The 21,804-nt window shown below is 38.9% G+C and overlaps 1 long non-coding RNA gene across 1 annotated transcript in view; it reads right to left on the bottom strand.

Annotated features, from left to right (window-relative positions):
* The window catches only part of LOC117095062, a 50,464-nt gene extending 29,110 nt beyond the window's left edge, over positions 1-21,354 (bottom strand). The window contains exons 1-2 of the long non-coding RNA XR_004441795.1: positions 21,326-21,354; positions 19,709-19,863 (exon numbers count right to left, since the gene is read on the bottom strand). This is a non-coding gene — a long non-coding RNA (uncharacterized LOC117095062). The remainder of the gene's footprint in view (positions 1-19,708; positions 19,864-21,325) is intronic.
* Positions 21,355-21,804: the final 450 nt, after the last annotated feature.

Below are 21,804 nucleotides of genomic sequence, written 5' to 3'. Positions count from 1 at the left end.
TATACAGATGCCCCTTTCATTCTATTTAGACCAGAAAAATCCCACAATGATCTACCTCTTCTACATGCAAATCCTTTGTATCCCATTCTGTGCCATTGCCTTACATAGGTACTACTAGCCTGTTGAGTTTAGACACCAGGTGACAGTTCTCTTCCCACTAGCCTGTTGAGTTTAGACACCAGGTGATGGATAATACATCTATCTGGATGCTCCCTCACCTTGTTTTGATTCTGACACCCCACGTGGGTCACCTGCATGCATTGAAGCCCTTACACAGTTGTGGCTTCAATCCACATGAGGCAGCCTTCTTCTATAGACAGAGGAATTAACCATTTTTCCCTATTCCAAAATTTTTTTTTTTTTTTTTTTTTTTGAGACGGAGTCTCACTCTGTCGCCCAGGCTGGAGTGCAGTGGCCGGATCTCAGCTTACTGCAAGCTCCGCCTCCCGGTTTACGCCATTCTCCTGCCTCAGCCTCCCGAGTAGCTGGGACTACAGGCGCCCGCCACCTCGCCCGGCTAGTTTTTTGTATTTTTTTTAGTAGAGACGGGGTTTCACCGTGTTCGCCAGGATGGTCTCGATCTCCTGACCTTGTGATCCGCCCGTCTCGGCCTCCCAAAAATTAACCATTTCCCCAAAGAGCATGGGTTTCTTTCATGGAGAAATAGTGTTTGGATACAAAGGTCTTGAGGCTAGGTGTTCTAGGTTTTCTCACTTCACAAAGCTAAGAAATACATAGGCATATGCCAACCAAAGCATACCATAAGGGTAAAATGATGACCTTTTTGAGGTTGGAGGTCACTATCTCTCCATCCTCTCTTCCTTAGAGTATTTCCTTGAAATCTTAATGGGTCCAAATAATAAGTTTACCCTTTTGATTTTGCAATGGAAGAATGCAGACTTTCTGATCCTTGGAATTGTAAACAAATGCCTCCAAAACTTACTTGGGAGTTTTTCCCAAGAGGACTATCTTAGGATGTAGCCCTTTGTCTCTTGAGGAGGTGAGAAGTTATTCCCACTTCTGCTGTGCTAAATAAATTATGTGAAAGTCTGTCTAGACGTTTTAGTTACTTTTGTAGTACATACGTGCATAGAAATCTGACCATGTTCACTTAGTAATAAACTGTGTTCTCTTTTCTATGTTGGTTCAGAGAGGTCTTTGTTAGTATTATTTTATTTCCAACAAACACACACCCTATATTTCTGTATTGTTACTTTCTAGAGATGGATGACTTTGGATGGTCAAATATTGATAGAAAGGCACTAATGAAAAGCAATTCAGAAAAAATGCATTTACAGATTTGGTGACAGGAAATAAAGAAATTTTTCATGTTGAGCTCCAATGATTTCTGAAAGGTAGAAGAGACGTCATTAGTTGAGAGTATACATGGAATTGGAGGGGGAAGTTTTGAGGAAAATGGAGGCTTATAAAATTAAAATAGGTGTTTCCAATAATGTGAAACAGAACTGATTAAAGAACAAAGCAGACATGATTGCCGAAGAGTCTCTCAGATGAGTTCATGTTGATCACTGTAGTCTATTGTTTCACAGTAACTCATTCCAAAGCAAGCTGCATATTGGATTCACCTGGGATCTTTTAAGTTATACTGATTCCTGGGTCCCACTTGCAGAGATTCTGTTGTAATTGACCCAGACAGAATGTTCATCACCTTTATAGTTTTCCACAAAAACCTACCATGTAAAGAATTTGTGAAGATGGAGAAGTTTATTGCAAATTAGAAACTGAGAGTTGAATTGGCAAACAAATTTAGTGAAATTAAATTCTGAGTTTAAAAACTTTCCTATGGCCACCCCAAGAGTGTGGAACCTTCCCTGGGCCTTCACCTCATTGTCTCCAAAGTCAAATTATTTCACTAACTCTTCTCCACTTCCCCAGTCTCTGCTTTCTGCCTGCCTTTTCCTAGTCTACCTGACTCTTTGAACTATAGGTTGGTGCAAAGGTAATTGCAGTTTTTGCCATTAAAATTGATGTAAAAAACCGCAAATTACTTTTGAACCAACCTAATAAAACTTCTCACTCAGAGTGATTCAGCTCTCACTAACAACCTGGTGTTCTCCATTAGCATGGACTTTTTTTTTCCTTTAGCATGGACTACAGCTATTCATCACTTTTGAGAATTTTTAAGAAGAAACATTCTTGCATGTGATCTGGTTTATAGAACCAGGATAAAAGGTCAGTGCTGACTCCAAAGTTTCCCAGACCCAGGAGCTCCTCGGAAATATGTGGCAGAGACAGACCTGCAGGATAAAGACAAGATATGCATTATATTCTCATTCATTCCATAGATAGCTAGTTCCAGCCTACTGTATCTCAGTATAGAGAGCTGGTCCCAACCTACCGTATCTATCTCAGTATAGAGAGCTCGTCTCAGCCTACTGTATATATCTCAGTATAGAGAGCTCGTCCCAGCCTACCATATCTCAGTTCAATGAAAGAAAAAATTTAGACAAATAGATACAGTAGAGTGTAGTCCATATAATGGTTTAGTGTACATAGGAAGTACACAAGTACTGTAACATATGGACAAACCATAGGATGGAAGAAGAAGGGAATTGAGAGAGCCTTGCAAGAAGTGAAGAACCCAGGGTTTGAGCCAGCCTCCTGAATCCACATGTATAGAGTTGTAGAATTGGAATACTACAAAGGATGTTAGAAATCATCTACTCTAATCACCCTTTGTTACAGATTAGAAAATAGAAGTTTCATAACCTAGGAGTTGAACTGCATTGCAGAAAGTCCCATAACAAGTCAGGGGCAGTGCCAGGATTAAATTGGAATCTGGGTTCATTGACAACTGGCCCAGTGATACTCCCTCAACAGATGAATTTCTAAGGTTCTATGAGCTCTGCTACAGGAGGGAGTAGGCCATCAACAGGGTCGCTGGTGGCAGTAGAGGCCTAAACCTGCATGGCTTACACCTGTGTCTGCAAAGTGACTGACTCATTCCAGTCCCATCTGTCCACTCTGCAGTACCTCTTCTCAGAAGTTACCAATGAGGGACATGCTGGGTAGATAATTTGGCTTGAGCATAGAGTGTGAGGGAAGGGCACATACTGAAAATAGGAAGGAGAATGAGAAACCTGAAACAAGAACCAGCCTAACAAATACGATGCCTTTGAATGGTAAAGCAGGCATATGGTATGGCTTTAGAAAATGACAAGATAACAAAGAAGGGCAAGTAAGACTAGAAAATTGTGACTTCGGGATCTTGTGTCTGAAATAAATGGAGAGACACTTTGGGGAGTGGCAGGCAATGAGGACACATCTACCATCAGAGGAGGTGACTCAGAGAAATTCAAAACAGCTTTTTTTTTTTTTTTTAAAAGTCCAATTCAAATATAGTGAAGTGAAGGAGGGTAGATCATTCATTCTCAACTCACTGTGTTTAGTTTCTTAAATGCTGGCCGAATTGTAAAAAACATTTTTGAATGGGACAGTTCTGGTGTCAGCTGTTCTTTCTGTCCCTTTAATTTACTCACTGCTAAAAACTACCATAGAGACATTCTCTACATTCAGTTAGTTAGTTTGACATTTCCCAATTTCCCCATTTTAAATTATAGCCTAGAAACTTCTTTACTTGGAGAAAGATATTCTTACATTAAAACATAAAACTTTTCCCAAGCATCCACTAGTTCATCCAGTAAGCAATTTCTTCATTACACACCAGAGGTCAGTATTGGATTATTAATTTACACGAGCTATTACTTTTTACTTTCCCAGTAATAAAAATGAGAAACAAAATACCAAAAATTGTTATTGTATTAGAGCTTTGGTGTTAGTTCCTTAAGCAAGTATCATCTGTGCAGACATGCATAGATCATGCATGGCTTAAGAAAAATACAAAAGAAAAAGAAAAAAAGCCATCACAATGAAGGCAGTCTTTGTTCTTGAGAAAGGTGGCCTTTGTTCTTTAGGAAGACATTCATGACTCATTCCAGGCACATTAATTATGCCGCTTTTACACAAAAGTTAGTTACTCTTATATGTGAGAATTGTTCACAGCTAGTAGTATTAACAGACATGCTGGCAGTGAATTGGAAAGATAACTTTTTAGAGCTTCATTCAAATCTGCATATCTAAAATAGTGTATCAATTTTGGATGGCCAAAGTCACAGATAATTTGGAGAAATAAAATAGGGTCCCAGCAGTAAAATAATGACTGTACCTCCAGAAGCTTTAAAACTAAATGGAAAGAAGAAAAGACTAAAGGCAGATCAAGCTATTATACTGGCTACAGACATATTAAAGGCTTTCCACAGAAAGAGAAAATAGATTAGTCTTGTTTCACTCTAGTCAACAGAGGGTAGAATTATAGAACTGAAGATTGCAGCTGCATATAAGATAGAATTTGTTTTTTCTGAGACGGAGTCTTGCTCTGTCACGAGGCTGGAGTGCAGTGGTGCGATCTTGGCTCACTGTAAGCTCCGCCTCCTGGGTTCATACCATTCTCCTGCCTCAGCCTCCCGAGTAGCTGGGACTACAGGCACCCGCCACCATGCCTGGCTAATTTTTTTTAAATTTATTTTTAGTAGAGATGGGATTTCATAAGATAGAATTTGTAAGAATCATAGCTATTCCAACATTTTTGCTTAAGGTGCTGTAGGGAGTGTCAACATCTAGTATCAGAACAAACTAGATGAATGCCAAAATCTCTTCTGTTCTAAGGTTATATGAGAAGGTGATTATGATGCCAAATCCAAATTCCAAACCTCCTTCCAGTCATATATATTGGGTGGCGCCTGCTTTAAGAAGTCTCCCTAACCTGCCAGAATACAGTTTGCTCATGCTTCTAATACTATGACCATAAATTGTCTTTTGTCACCTTTTGAACCATATTGTACATTTAGCATTATTTAACTTTGTGTTGTTATGTCTTATCTAAAACCAAGATTCTTCTTTTAGGAATATATGTTATTTTATCCTCTGTGACACCTCTCACAATACGATGGTGTTAGTAGATACTCGGATAATATTTGTAGTCTGAACCTGTTTCCTTATCTAAAAAGAAATGAATAAAAACACCTACTTTACCTGCCTCACTGAGCTGTTTTGAGGATCAAATGAAATAATGTGCCTGAAAGCACTTTGAAAAGTATAAAATATTATATAAACGTAAGGTATTATTATTTCAGAGGGGGGTTCTCTCAGTTATAACCTCCATGTCAGCTTGAACATAACAGCAATAAAGGAACATTTTTTAAAACTTAATCTGAAAAGAAACTTGTCCGTTCTGGGCACAAATTATAAAACTTCCCCAAAAATGTTTGTATGCATTTTTGTTTGTTTGTTTCTAAATAGCGTAATGAGCTATGATTTTTCAGGGAAAATGTTGCTCTGATAGAAGTCATTCACAATGTAGAAAATTGCCCTTGTGTACTTTCAGGAAAGAATTGCAAACAAATGAGCTATTTTGTCTTCTCAAGCAAAGGGACTTCCCAAGCATGGGTGGCAGCTGTTCAAGTCCATCTGGTCAAGAATTCACTAAGATCAGAATGTGAAAGTTGCTCAAATGCAGATTTGCACGACAGCCTGCAAATGTTCCTTTGGAGATGAAATGGTTTCTCAGGCCAATAATCTGCATATTTAAAAGTCTCTAAATACAGGCTTATGGAATAATTCATAACAGCTTAAAGGAACTATCATGGTACACTGGGCAAGTCATCTATATTGCAGGATAGATTTCTTCTGTTGGTTGGTGAGCATTTGTTTATAGTCTGCTTTGACTGTACCACGATTTTATAAGGAGTTCTTTTATTTTTTTAAAAGCATCATTTTGGGACAAAATATTGTGAACAAATAGGGAATATGACTATATTTGTGAAACCCCTTGTTAATTTCCAAGTGATATTTTAAACCTTGAATAAGATATGTATGCTCATAAATAAGGAGGGAAAAGAAATAATTAACTCAATATTCATAAGAGCTTCTCTTATGAATAGGAAAGAGATAAGTGATAGAACTATAACCTACAATCTACCCTGATAGTATATTTGCATCACGTCTTAAGCTTTGTTTAGTATTTTAACACGTTGTTTCTTATTATATGTGAAGAATGCTGTGAAGTAGCATGTCAATGTTTTGCAGATGAATAAACTGATGTTAAAAGAGGTTAAGTGACAGATTTTGTACTTCCATTATCTCAAAAGTGCAACTAAAACTGCACTTAGGATTGCCACTCCTGTCTGGGGCCATGGCTTTGGTCCTATTTCCTGCAAGTCTCTGGATGACCTCTGTCCACTCGCTGCCTCTGAGTGCTCTCCTCACCTTGGCCTTCCTCCCTGGTTTTAGTCCAACACCAGTCACTGCTCTTCAGAATCCTCATGAAACTTCAGGAAAATTGACTGGGTAGGGCTTGTTTCAGAATTATCCTCCAATGTTCTAGGGCTGATTTAGAATTCAGAGAAAGAATCAAAAGTGCTTATCAAAATGTCTGTTCTAGAGGTAAGCTCAGAGGCACCATGGCAATCCCCACATTTCCCTAGGATGTCTTCAGAAATACCTGATATTGCCATCTCAGGCCCAGATATCATCCATTAGCTGAAGGTCATGGGCAACGTTCACATTTTCAGAGTAAAGACTGTTTTAGAAGTCCATGGGCAATCACCAGTCATGCAGGGAGTTCCAGGGACCAGCCAGTTGTTCCTTTCATGAGTTAGGAGGCAGTAAGGATATCACGGTGATCATTTCCACTGAAAACACAAATTTAAGACCACTCTGCTACTCAGCAGTTAATGCTGACTTTTGAAAATTATGAAGCAATTATCACCATGGTCAGTGCAGTCAGCTCAGAAAACTTTCATTCCTTCAGTATATCCAGCTCCAGCTAATCAGAAAGGGAACAATGAAAACAGACTGACATTTGATTCAGAGGTTCTGGAAAGAAAGTGGACGTGGCAACAAAGTGACTGCACTTACAATCCTCCAACCTAATGTCATCAGGGTCCAGGGTAGACCATCTGGGGCTACAGGGGAGAGAAGCTAGTTTCAAAAGCTGTCTATTATAAGCAGCTCTGATTAACATCTTAGGACCACAAGACAAATTATCATTGGCATTTGGAGGCAAAAGGTCTTGGATGCTCTGGGCCTGGGTGAATATCTGGGTCTAACTCACAATTCTCAGAAAGGCCTTCTGGGTCCATTCCCGATGTATTAACAAAATGCCTGAAACACAGTGGGGTTTGAGCAAATGATAGAATGAATGTTTATGGAAGGACAATTCTCTGACCTCTTCTACTACATCCTTTAAAGAAAGGTTCTCAGAATTTATGGTTAAAGTATTGTGTAGGTTGAGCATTTCTAATCCAAAAATCTGAAATTCACATTTTTTGAATGCTGACACGATGCTCAAAGGTCATGCTCAAAAGGAAATGCTCATTAAAGCTTTTCAGATTTCAGATTTTTGAATTTGGGATGTCAACCAGTAAGTTTAATGAAAATATTGAAAATTTTTTTAAAAATCCAGAACACATCTTATCCCAAGAGTTTTGGACAAGGAATACTCAACCTGTATTTCAATTGTTTGCTTGTTTGCCCTGTCATCAAAAATGAGCCAGGTACGGTGGCTCATACCTGTAGTCCCAGTACTTTGGGAGGCTGAGGCGGGCAGATCACTTGAGGTCAGGAGTTAGAGACCCACTCGGACAACATGGAAAAACTCTGTCTCTACTAAATATTAAAAAAAAAAAATTAGTCTGGCATGATGGCAGACTGATTCTGTAATCCCAGCTACTCAGGAGGCTGAAGTAGGAGAATCACTTGAGCCCAGGAGGTGGAGGTTGCAGTGAGCCAAGATCATGCATTGCACTCCAGCCTGGGTGAGACAGTGAGACTCTGTCAAAAAAAAAGACAGACAGACAGACAGAAAGAAAGAAAGAAAGAAAGAAAGAAGAAAGAAAGAAAGAAAGAGAAAAGAAAACAGAAAGAAAGTTTCTTCAAGAGGGAAATTGTACCTTGTTCCTGCCCATCACTCCCATGTATAATATGGCTCCATAAGAACTCAGTCCTTATGAAACTCCATTCAGTAAGGACTCAGTTTTTTCAGAATGAACAGACCAAGTAAGACCACTTAATTACTTATTGTCATGTAGCTCAGATGAGGAAGGGCTGGGATTTGAGGAAAGGCTCTATTACTGAATAGGATCTGGGTGGATAGATTCCATCACAGATGTAAAGCGAGACTGCACTAGCCTGTCCGACAGGATCAAGTGATAGCAGGTTATAGTTCAGTTAAGTAGATACCCATGAAGGGTTACAAATTAAGTGTTGGCCTTTCCAAACAGATGGATGCAGTATGAGACAATTCATCCTTACAAGAAGGATAGCAAATTGAAATTAGAAATATTTGGCATTTCAGAGGAGGATCCAAGACAATGGTCTAGGATCCAGGACTGGGGTACCCCTTCCTGAGGGCAATGACACGTAACAAAAAAGAATCAAGCTGAGGAATCAGACTTGGGTGCTCAGGAATCAGACTTGGGTGACTGGAGAACAGGAGACTAAGTAACAGACTGAGATCTACTTGGCAGAACCAGGGTGTTTTCTCGGCATTAGCTCGGAGACAAAGAAAAAAATGATGAAACCACAGCTTGTAGACATGTAGTCATATACATCTCCTTAGCATCATTTCAGGATTCGTGCTGAAAGTTAAGGCAATGGTGAAGCTGCAGGAGGACTTTAGGTGGTCATAGCTCAGGAAGGAAGGGTCTTTCAGAGACTTGAAACTAGGCCTGAGCTAAAACATTTGCAATCTTGGATTTGCTTGCGGATGTTCATTCTACTAACAAACAAACACCAATTTAATTTCCTGATGTTTATTTCAGGAGATTTACAAGAACTAATTGCCTTGGAAGTGATTTTTTTAAACATCCATTATAGAAAATTCTTTTTCTCACGTGTGAACTCCTGTGAGAAAGAAGTATTATTTACGCAAGTTGATACCTGTTGAACTATTAGAGAGTTGCGGGGAAAAGCCTTCACAGGGTTCACAAGAAAAAGCCTTCTCCAACTATGTCTTACAGATGTATTCTTAAAATAATGACTTAACATATTTATATGTACATCTTTAGTTTAATGTCTTGCCTAATTGTCCAACAAACTAATTCAGTGTTGTTTGCGATGCATTAAATGAACAAAAGATAAACTGGGTAATAGAGAATCCAGAGAGCCTAGTGGCCCATGAAATCACTGGATTTGCAAAGTGATTTTCTCTTCAGTGCTGTGCACTATCTGAGAACAAAATCTGTTGGCAAAGCTCTTTAGCGGCAACCAATGGATTAGAATACAGAGACATTAGGAATGCCACATGGGGTCCAACCAATGGGCCACCCAGGCCAGCCTAGTGCAAAGGCAACATCAGAGGATTTTGGAGATTGAGGTTGCCCGATGTGGTATCAGTTTATAATGCTGGGATTATTTAATGTATCTTCCGGAAATCATTTTGTGAACTAACACGTAACTGTAATCTATCATTTTATATAACTCCCTTGACTTTGTCCCACAGCGCTCCCTCTTTGTGTTCCATAAATGGAATGCCCAATATGTGAAGAGAAAATTAACATTCCCCTTTTTCTACTTGCAGACTTCCAAACATTTCCTGAAGCCTTAAACTCTTACTGATTCTTTAAACTATCCCCGTTCCTCTTTTCTCTGCAGCAAGTAGCTCTCAATGTGTAGTCCTCAGATGGGCAGCATCCGCTGGAAAAGTGCTAGAAATGCACATTCTCGGGCCTCACCCCAGATGTGCTGAAACAGCTCTGGGGTGGGACCCGACAACCTGCATTTTAACAAGCCCTCCAGATGACTCTGAAGCATGCTCAAGACTGAGAACGACTGCATTATGCTAAATTTCCCCACCCACCATCGGACAAAAATAACGTCGAATTGCATTTACTTTTTAGTTTGATGAGTACTTATCTTGGTGTCTTTTAATTCACCTGATGTTTCCGTTGGTAACAAAACCAACAAAAACATTGTAAATTTGGTATACTGAAATACAAAAAATAAGAGTGAAGGAGAGAACACAAGTAGTGAAATCAACTACTATAAAGTAGTTTGGGACAATTCAGTTTAGAGAGAAGCATTATACCTCAAAAACCCAATGAGCATCACATTACAAAAGCATAGCTCCAAAGCTGATGATTTCAAGTGAGAACGCTTACGTCACAAAGAGATTAGCTCACATTCATTATTTCCAAATTTCCCTCACCAAAGCACAAATTACTAAGGCATTTTTGAGACATTTTTATCAAAATGAAAATAAATGTGTTTGACAAATAATGGAGCAAACTGAGATATATGAGATATTTGCTTGTTGGAATATCTGAACATACTAGAAATGTGTCCTTAATTTACTCTATTTGTCTTATATGAAATGTAAAACAATGTTATCCATTAGCTTTTAAACATGTTCCAACTGACACATGTTCCCACTGCTCCAGCCCTGTTGCATAGGACAAGAATCAGTTTTTTCAGAATGAGCAGACCAAATAAGAACAATTACTTATTGTCATTAAAGTTTGTGGTTTTTGATCACCTTTTATAAGGGCACAATATAATGTGTTTAATCATCATGGCGGCCACTCTTTATACATGACTTTTTAAAAACTTAAATGCAAACTTCAAAACCTTTGCCTCATCCTGAATGAGGCCTCATAACAAGCCCTCCAGATGACTCTGTACCAGTGGAAGTACTGGTACCTGAAGTCTGATTTCATATTCGATGAGTATTTGTTGAAGGAGAATATTTGTGCCTGTGTTCTGCTGGGCATTTCTGAAGGATATTGACCAGCACAGCATATAAATACTACGCTAGCTGTGTCATAGATTGGCACAATGGCAGAAAGAGTATCTCTGAGAATTTACATCCTGACAGAGGCAAATTATTCAATGAGTCAACTAAGGAGCAAAACATTGTTAAATTCAATTGGAAAAAAAGTTGAAATTTTCTCATATTCTCTGTCATCTAATATCCAATATGTTTTTAATCCATTCAGTTACTCTTCTCTGGATTTCAAATAGAATTTCTAATAAAATGTGTACCAATTCTGTCATCAAGCTATTTATGTTCTTTACATTTCTGTTCTTGATAATTATATGCTAGTCTTTGAATATGAAGATAATGCTTCTGACCCAATATTCACAATGCATGTGCCTCAAGTTGCTATGCTTTGCAAGAGAAATAAGTTTATATTGATCTGATGCACTCTCTTTCCCAGTCTTCATGTGACCAATAGCAGCAACTGCAAGACTGTCTGTCACCTGAGTGTGGCTTGCAACCAAGCACATGTGGGAATTCAGTGAAGGCCCTGGTCTTGGCCTCATTATCAACAAAAATCAGCCAAAGACAGTGGTCACTCTTTATCCATGTAAATAGACACTGTAATTTATTTTCAAAAAATCCAAAGGACAAAATTTAAAACCATTGTAATACCATCTGCACTATGTGTACTTGGATGATGACAGTTGATAAACCTGGGAGGTTTACAATGGCTAGATTGTCAGAAGGCATTAAGTGTATGTTCTAATAATAAGAGAACAAGAAAAAAGAATGCCCTGGTGATGTGTAAATTTAAAATACAGTGGTACATGTTAGGAAAACCAAAAATCATTCCATGAACTTTGAAATGAAGGGAGATAGTTCTGAGAGAACTAAAGGAACTGGACTTGAGATCCAAGTTCACAATTTACTCAATTTATTTATTTTTTTTGATATTTTAAGTATGGAAAATTTAATTTTATTATTATAGATAGTAAGGTATAATAGAGAATATAAAGTCCCTTAAATTAAAGTGGTTATAGATCCTGGTTTTCTTGACACTCCTATATCATGCTGAGGGTTTCTATGTCAATATTAACATTACCCCCTTCAATTTACAAGTGTCTTGCAGTGAGTATGCATGCACGTGTGTAGCTTTCATTTTTATTCTTGTTTGTTTGTTTTGCAAAAATGAAATGACAGTAAACATGTGATTCTGAAACTTTCTTCACTGAATATGTACCTTAGAATCTTTATTTTTCTTATTATTCAAAATAATTCCTTTTTTAACCTAATACTTACTCATCATTAAATATAGTTACTTAATCCTTAAGTAACATTTAAAGTTACTTAAACCATTTGCATTGTTTTAAATTTTGCCCTACTGCAGATAATTTCACCACATTCTTTTAAGCTATAACTGCACATGTTTTAGTATTTCTGCAGTTTAAGTTTTTGGAAAGGGTATTGGCTCAAAAAAAATTAACATTAAAATCATAATGAGGCCGGGCGTGGTGGCTCAAGCCTGTAATCCCAGCACTTTGGGAGGCCGAGACGGGCGGATCACTAGGTCAGGAGATCGAGACCAACCTGGCTAACACGGTGAAACCCCGTCTCTACTAAAAAATACAAAAAACTAGCCGGGCGACGTGGCGGCCGCCTGTAGTCCCAGCTACTCGGGAGGCTGAGGCAGGAGAATGGCCTAAACCCAGGAGGCGGAGCTTGCAGTGAGCTGAGATCCGGCCACTGCACTCCAGCCTGGGAGGCAGAGCGAGACTCCGTCTCAAAAAAAAAAAAAAAAAAAAATCGTAATGAATATTCCCAAATATAGACACAGTTTTGAATCTTCAATTTAATCACTATCATAAAATTTCAACCTTCCTTAATAATACTTCGAGTTTAAACTAAGGAGTTTTAATTGTTTAAGACCACAAAGATTTCTATCAGAGGGAGGACAAAATGTGAAATATTTTGTTTTGTAATTCATCTGTTTCAGAAAACATCACTGCTGTTTGGAAATTGAGAAATTGTCCAAACAAGTACACTATGGACAACAAATGTCATGAACTGCCTGTTCACACTGAGGTTTGAGAGCCATGGGAGACTTGAGACATCTTCTAAGACAGTTTAAAGAAGTCTCATTTATTTGTCTTTTTATACAATGTAGCAAATCAATATATTAAATAATATGAGAACACCAAGTTTTCTTACATATAAAACTAGAATAACCTATCAAACAAAGCTGTTCCATGTAACTAAGAACTCATTAACCCTGAGGTTCTAGGACTTAATGAAGTCAGTGAAACAGCAGATGATAGTCTCTTATGTGCAACTAGGGCTGCTGATAGGAAAAAAATACAATATCACAGATTCGTCAGCGATGTAGCTGGATCGTTGGGTGTGCGAAATGCATCAGCCCTGACTCAGAGATGCCCTCTCTTGTTCATCTTCCCGTCGTTCTGGTGCTGAACACCTGTGCCCACCCCTAGCGATCGGTGACCGAGGGCATGGGCACAAACACCTTCCCTTTCTCCCTTTTTTCTTTCCCTCTTTTCCATTTATTCATTTCTCTATCCTTCTTCCTCCCCTTCCCAACCCCAACTCTTTTCATATCATCAACAAATGGCAAGTACAGTCCCTGAGGAAGACACAGATGACTAAGAAGGAACTTCTGCCCTTAAGAAGCCCATGATCTAGTCTGGGAGACTGACATATAATCTGAGGATCAGACAGCCTAATGAACACCATGATCATATGCCTGACACCTTAGAATAAAGAAAATGCGGCAACTCATGTTGCTAGGAGGAATCAGGAGAGCTTTGCAGAGCATCTGGCATTTGTGATGTGTCTGGAAGTTTGTTGTCTTTGAGTGTAGGAGACCACCATTGGGGCACATAGGCTGGACCCAGGAACCTTGGACCCTGCATCAAATATAGGCTGCTGAATGGAAGATGGGTGACATTGCCTCTGCCCTCAGTCACTGCCCTGGCTTGCCCAGAAGGCAAGAAATTAAATTGTTATAGGTGGTGTGTACTTGTACCTAAAGATGTCACTGCTAGCTGAGGGGAAATAAGGCCCTGAAGACTGTTAGGGCAGTGAAACTATTCTTTATGTAACTGTAATGGGAAATATATGACATAGTACATTTAGCAAATCCCATAGAACTGTACAACACAGAGACTAAATTCTAAAATAAACTATGGATTCTAGTTAATCATAATGCATGAATATTGGTTCATCAATTGTACCAAATGTGCCACACCAACACAAAATGTTAATAGTAGGAAAAACCAGAGGCCAGTGGGGGTACAGAGTATACAGGAATCCAATATATTTGGCTCACATTTTCTGTACACCTAAAACTGGTCTGAAAATCAAAGTCTATTAATTTTTTAAACACTCTGATATAGTATGTCTATGTTCTCTTAGCTCCTTGTCTTTGTGAAAATAAGAGCAAAATTTTGTTTTTTCTTCTTTAGGACAAGAATTACATTTTAAAAAGCTCCTCCATTACTTTTGATATATCTAATTTTTAAAATAACTGGATCAAACACTTTAATATTAATGATTGTAGAGCCAATAGGATATCCTTGTAGATTGAAAATGGGAGAAACAGAGGCATAAAGGATGATGCTGAACTTTTTGGCTTGAGCAAGAAGAAGCAGGGATGTTACTAGGGTGAGCCAAGTGAGATGTTGAGGGCATAAAATTTAAGGAGGACCTTGCGTAGCCATACAAAAGTAAGGCCAGCACTTTCCTGATGCTCTGAATGCCTTAAATGTTGTGCCCAACTGGCTGGCTTGCTTCACCCTTGTCCTAGTCCTGACTGGAACAATGGTGTCACCATCCACTGAGTTGGGGCAGGCTGAGCAGAAGCATGTTTTGGAAGGTTGGATTAAATATAGAAGCCTTGTTCTGGATATGTTGACTCTGAGATGGCCGTTGAACATTCAAGTGGAGACATCAGGTAGTCAGTTGGATCTCTGAGTCTATACCTCAGGAAAGAGGCTGAGACTAAAATTATGTATTTAGAACTTATCACAAAACTAGATGAACTCATGAAGAAAGTGAATGCAAATGGATAGATAGATAGATAAGGGAAGAGTTTCAAGGCCTGAGCCATGAAATACTTCTATTTGTCGGAAAGAAAAAGAGGAACCAGCAAAGAACCTTGAAAAAAGGCAAGCAATAAGAGAAGGAACACTGGCAGTGTATATTCCTGGAAGACAAGACAATGCTTCAAGGAGCAGAGAGTAATAAATTCTGTTTCATGCTGCTACAGTTGAATTAGACAAAGCTTGAAACTAGAACTTTGGTGTTAGTAGCATTGAGATCATCGACAATGTTGACTAAAACAGTTTTAATGGAGAGATAACAACAAAAGGCTGAACAGTGTGCCCTGAAGAGAGAAGAGAGGAGAGAAATTTGATTCTGCAAATACATAAAACTCTTTCAAAGGCTTCTTTTAGAAAGAAAAAGGGAGAGAGAGAGAGAGAGAGAGAGAGTGAGAGAGAGGTGAGAGAGAAGCCAGAGGGGGAAGAGAGGTCCAGAATTTAGTACTTTCCCAGTTTTTCCAACTTGCATCCCAACCCCTTATCTCTGGGTTTAGCAATGAATACTTCGAGATTCTAATATTTCTCTCCTCAGAAGGTGAGATGCAGAAGAGGAGATAGGAAATTGAAATAACAACCACTTTATCCTGATGGGTGGGACAAATTCTATATGAGAGTTTTTCTACATGACACGTGAAAGGAAGTGGCAACATGTGGCAATTCATCTAAGATCAGCAACTTTTTTTCTCTGTTTGAATTTGTTGATTTGGAAATTATTTGTCTGGCTCTGCAACTGAATCATCATTTGCTCTACCAGTTTTTCTAAAGTTTCACATGCTGATGCTAGTTAAGAAAGAATACATTTTAGTCTGTCAACTTCTGCTTACCAATGAGGATCTAAAAGTGCGTTCAAAGGTAATTTGAACAGACTCTTTCAAGATAGTGCATCTTTGACTAGATCCGCAGAACAGTAAATATAACTTGATAATCACGCCAAACATTTCTTTGCATTGTAAAATTGAATTGGCAGCTTTGCATAATAAAGGGCTAAAATTATGGACCACACAAGATTTGCCTGAAACTTGATTGTTCAGGCTCAAAATTCTCTACTGAATACTCTTGTGCTTGCTTTTGTATTTATCCATTTTCATGTAACTGCTTCCAGCAGACATTTCTTTTTTTAATCTTTTTTCATAAAAATAAATTTTAATAAATATGCCAAACCCACTCCAATAGCATCCATCATATCATATGTATTATATAAATACATATTTTACCATTATAATTGACAAACCAACATTTATGAACTTGGTTCTTTGTGGATGCATTAGGAGCAGCATTTCTTCACAGTATATAATATTTTATAATTTCTTATTCTTTACTGCTTGCTGTTCTGTACAAACATTTATAAAATGAGTTGCTTTTGGGGTGTGAAATGAGTAATCATCAGAGGAAAAGCGTTAGGGACAAGAAAGTGGAGTGAGGATCATGACGCATTTGCATGTTTTTCTCAAGGTCACGGATAAATTTCAGCCCCATGGAAAATCTTGAGAAACAATCCAGCAAGAATGAAATCATGAAATGTTAGCTTTCCCCAAGTAGAAATTCCGTAATAGAACTATAAAATTGCTGCTTACAAATTTTATCTTCCAACTTGTACGTGAAATTAGGAAATTGAAAGGGCCAGGAGGGACCTTGGAACTCATCTAGTCTGAACTTATTGTGCATAGGGAAAGCTAAGCTGAGCCATTCTGTAAGTCACACTAATGTGACATAGAAAATACCAGAACCTAAGGTTCAGCATTACTGTTTCAGGTGTTCATCTGCTACAACAAACATTTATCAAACAACTAGTAGGTATAAGAGATCATTTAAACCCACCCCAAAAGATACAAAGTTGAGGAAAATACTCTTTGCCTTTGCAGAAACCACCATCTATTATCAAAGCATATGATAGAAATTTTAATATCTAAAACACAAGATCTAATTTGTTAAGTGCCATGAAAATGATATAAGAATTTAAGAAGGGAGAGATACAAGTTTGGGCAAGCCAGTATGTTTCTTGAATGAATAATTGTGAAGGTAAAATCTCAGTAAAGAAAAATGGGGAATAAGACGTTAAGCCTGGTAGAAGGAATATTATTAGCAAGTGCAGAAAAATATGCTGTAATAAAAAAGAACAAGTAGCCTTATGTGACTGGATTTCAATTTACCTTTACATTTTTCTCTCATGTTATTCCATGCCCATAAATTATGGCAATAGTCTAAAGGAACTTGAGTATCAGACCAAATTTCCTTGTCTTATATTGTAGCCCACTCAAGTCTCTAAGGAGGAAATAACCTGATCCCTGTTCTCTGAGATTTGACACACAAAAAAATTGTGTATCCTTCCTAAAGTTTGTAATGCATTTTGGAAGGAAAGAGGAAAAAAGAACGAGTGTGTCCTATGTCCTGACCATGTATTTTACTTGTTTGCTCTGAAAGCCATATCCTGCCCCATTTCCTGCTCAGCTCTGAATGTTGGTTCACAGTTAGGTTTAGCTAAGTGAAGGCAGAGGAGTGGGCATCCAAAGGGTGGAAGGCAAGGAGAAGCCAGACTATTTCTTCTTACTCTCTGTACTTGAGGTCATATTTCTTCTCTGGTTTTGGTTCCTGTTGTGCAATCTTTGCCATGGTTCCAGCCTGGCAGCTTCAGCATTTCCCAAGCAGTTCTTTCTCCATGATTTCAGGTCCTACTGAGGCCCCAACTCAGAGAGTTCTGTAGTGCCATAGCCTCCCTTTGACCTCCATTTCTCGTATGATAGAGACTTTCTGCTGTTGCTGAGTGCTTCATATTTCCTTTGCGCATTAACCTTTGTGACTCTTCCAATATAGGATATTAAAGAATCATATTACTGAAATGTTAAAAAGCATAACTGCCTTTAGATATAATTAAACAAACAGCTTCAAACAAAGTCACCATGGGCCTCCCTCTTTCTCCCTATTCCTGGACTCTTCTGTGCTCTTTTGCATTGTCTTTGCTGTCAGGTCAGTTCTTTCTATATAGTTGGAAAGGTGACTTGTTTGGCCCAAGTCTACATCCTTATGGCTCATAATCCAAATGAAAAAGAGATTATCTATTTTCCAGAGACCCTGTATTAAATCTCAAAGTTGAATCTGATTGATCGGCTAGAGGGTAGGGAGATGAAATTCTCTGGTCTTGGTCATTGGAGGAGGGTAACATGTTATTTCAGCCTCATTCAAGTTTTATGGAGTGAGTGTTTACTCAAAAGAAGAGATACTGGGCAAACAATAGCCATCTAATACAGAGAGATGCTGAAAACTTTCTGTTTCCTCCTCCACATCCACTCTTGATCCTTTTCTAACCTGATTTTGTGCAAAGGAAGCTCACTTCCTTAGCCACTCTCTTCCTTTGTCTTCTGACTTTATGTCAAGGGCAGCCAATGAAGCACACTGCTGTGGGATTGGAAAGCAAGAGGAAAGAGCCTTAGTGGGGTTTATTCCACCCACACCTAGCCAGACAGTAATGTGGCAGTGGTGGTGGCAGTATCCCTCACTGAAGCAGCTCTTGCTGGGTGGTCTCTCCCATGTGTAAGTTCCCCAATGCTCTGATAAGAGCTCTCACCTCCCCCATCCCCACGGGCCTGATGGTGGGAATAGCCTTCACTACCACTAGTCCCTGGGCGCCTCCCTACTCCTAGTGGGTTCCTTAACTTTGTCCATACCCTGAATGAACTCTTGATAAAACCCCCTTCAGGTATCCTTTTGTTAGCATGCCAACTGACCCAGCCAGGACTTGGTACTTATGGCTTAAATGGTTATTTCCGCTTTCTAGCCGGCAAAGTCAAAGCTTAAACATTTTCAGAAGCTTACTAGAGACCACACAATAAGGAGGATGTGGGATTGGGACTGAAATTTTGGTTTATTTGCCTTCAAAGTCTGGATCCTAAAAGAATAATTTCTCCCCTTTTGACAGGCATAAACCCAAGAGGATCTATGCCATTGTCATGTGCCTTGTCTGTCTATATTCTACTGAGTGTGATGGGCCAAGCAGATGGGGATTTTTGCTTCCTTAGTAAAATTGTCTCTTAAGTTAAAAAGAAAATCAAAATAAGATGGAGAATCCCCTCTCTTACATTCACAACTTCATGGCTGACTCCAGTTTGCGTTTTGATAATGTGCATATTCCATTTCTTATACTCTATGAGTAAATGGGCCCTTCATAAGCCCATCCAAAGGGGAACTTATAATTTTCATTCTATCCCCTCTCCTTGTACTTTTCTTAAAGTGAATTGCTAGTTAATGCCTGAGAGAGTAAAATTCCTGATCCAATTTTTTAACAAAACATATAGTTTTATGTGGAGGAAAATAGGAATCTAGAGGATACTGGGTCTCAATGAACTTTATTCTTCTGAGGAAGGTTAGCAACGGGGATAGGAGTCAGTAGAGGCACCCTCATTAGTCACCAGCTCTGACTGTAAACAGTGGAATAATCGGTTATCATTCTTTACCATACACCTTTCTCTGGCTCCAGATTCATGTAAGTATAATTCAGAAATATAAAGTGGATAACAGCTTATTGTCCAAGGCTCCCAGGGACCAAAAAAAAAGATGCAAAAACAAATGCTTAAAAGTAGCCAGGTAACTCTGACCTGGAGTGCTGAAGTTCATTCCAACATCATTTCCATAATATCTCCATACCCAAATGGTATCCCAAAATACATTAAGGAATTAACTAAGAAGTTAAATGGAAAATAATAGCAGGGGCAAAGTGCAATTAATGCCATAGGCAGGAAAGGCAAATACACTGATTTAGCTGAGATTTGACACAACTTTGGAATTCAACTTGGCAAAGTAAGAGGGGACATTGGAAAAGCCACACCTTGCTAAGAGAGAAAGAAGCTTTCTATTCTGAGGTTATAGAAGACCCAATCCATGAGAGAAATGAGCAGTGCAGTTTATGGGAAGAATCCAATGCAAGAAGGCATTTACATGCAGCTAAAGCACTGACCTTGAGGGGTCAAGGAAGACAGAAACCTTGTTTAATGACAAGGTAACAGAAGCAGAAATAGTACTTTTAAAATTATTTTTAGAATCTTACTTGTGATGCATGCTAATCTCCCAGAGTTGTGTGGGCTTTCCTCCAGAAGTACAGATTCACAAAGGGTTATTTATTTATTTCATTATGCTTTACGTTCTGGGATGCGTGTGCAGAATGTACAGGTTTGTTACATAGGTATATATGTGCCATGGTGGTTTGCTGCACCCATCAACCCGTTCATCTACATTAGGTATTTCTCCTAATGCTATCCCTCCCCTTGCTCCCAACCCTGACAGGCCCTGATGTGTGATGTTTCTCTCCCTGTGTCCATGTGTTCTCATTGTTCAACTCCCACTTATGAGTGAGTTTGGTTTTCTGTTCCTGTGTTAGTTAGCTAAGAATGATGGTTTCCAGCTTCATCCATGGTTATTTTGAGAAAAGTTTAGAGTAAAACAAAGGACAGACAAAAGCCCTCTGTGGTCAGAGTTTGTGCTCTGAGAGGGGGTCCCTTTCTCCATGGTGCTAGACAGTCACCGTGATGCACAGACAAAACAGAAATGACCTCCTTGTTTTCTTCAACAAAGTTCCAATTATTCCCAGCATCCTCACAACGGGTGAGAATGAACCTCTGTTGAGTGCAACATGCTCCATGGTTTGTGTTTATTTACTTTATTTTTGCTGCAAGGTTGCAGGCTCCTTTGCAGTCTACAAACACGTTGAGAACAGGGATGGTCTTTACTCATCGTTGTTCTTATTCCTTACCTCAAGGCCTGGACACATAGCAGGCATTTAATAAAGTGAATTCTGTTAACCTACTCTTTAAATGTTGATGTTGCTTTCTTTTCAGGACATAAACTTATTTAGGTCACGCACATACACACACGCCACATGCATTCACACTCCAGAAAACTAAATCCGACACATACATACACACAAAGAACAATTGATGTAAAAAATAATAATGGTAAATTGAAGGCAATAAAACATTCATTTTTATACTAAAATAAGATATGAAGAAAGCTGAGCATAAAAGATTGACAGAAGCTACAGGAAAACAGACCCACAAAGCATTATTTCATATCTCCATGTATTGATTTTTTTTCTCTAACTTGGCGAATGAGGTAGGATTTCTATTGCCCCCCACTTTCTGCTGGCTGCTGATGGCTACATTTCCTTTTCTGAGAATCTCACATATTGACCATAGATGTTGTTGTCACTAAACAAACCATAGGAATCATTAATCAAATAGGAGTCAGTAAAAAAGAAAAGAGGTATAGTGCGTTGAATAATTTTTCCCTAAATTTCTGTACATCTGTGTCTTAGTTCATTTGAGGGGCTATAACAAAAATACCATAGACTAAGTAATTTATGAACAAAAGAAAATTTGTTGCTCATAGTTTCTGGAGACTGCAAGATCAAGATGACTTCCTATTCAGTGTTTGGCAGGGGTCTACTCACTGCTTCATAGATGGTGCCTTCTTGCTGTGCCCTCACATGGAAGAAAGGTTGACCAAGGTCCCTGAAGCCTCTTTATAGGGCATTAATCCAATTCATGAGGAATCTGTCCTCATGGTTTAATCACCCCCTCTGCCCAAAAAGCCACATCTCTTAATACTCTCATACTGGGAATCAAGTTTGAATATATGGGCTGGGTGTGGTGGCTTATGCCTGTAATCCCAGCACTCTGGTTGTGCTGAGGTGGGAGGATCACCTGAGGTCAAGATTTTCAGACCAACCTGGCCAACATGGTGAAACCCCTCTCTACTAAAAACACAAAAATTAGCTGAGCGTGGTGGCACGTGCCTGTAATCCCAGCTACCAAGGAGGCTGAGGCAGGAGAACGACTTGAACCCGGGAGGCAGAGGTTGCAGTGAGCCGAGATGGTGCCACTGCCCTCCATTCTGGGTAATGGAGCAAGACTCTGTCAAAAAAAAAAA

This window comes from Trachypithecus francoisi, unplaced genomic scaffold (assembly GCF_009764315.1).
Source record: "Trachypithecus francoisi isolate TF-2019V2 unplaced genomic scaffold, Tfra_2.0 Lachesis_group13, whole genome shotgun sequence".
Taxonomy (NCBI): Eukaryota; Metazoa; Chordata; class Mammalia; order Primates; family Cercopithecidae; genus Trachypithecus; species Trachypithecus francoisi.
This window is presented reverse-complemented; position numbering and strand designations above follow the sequence as displayed.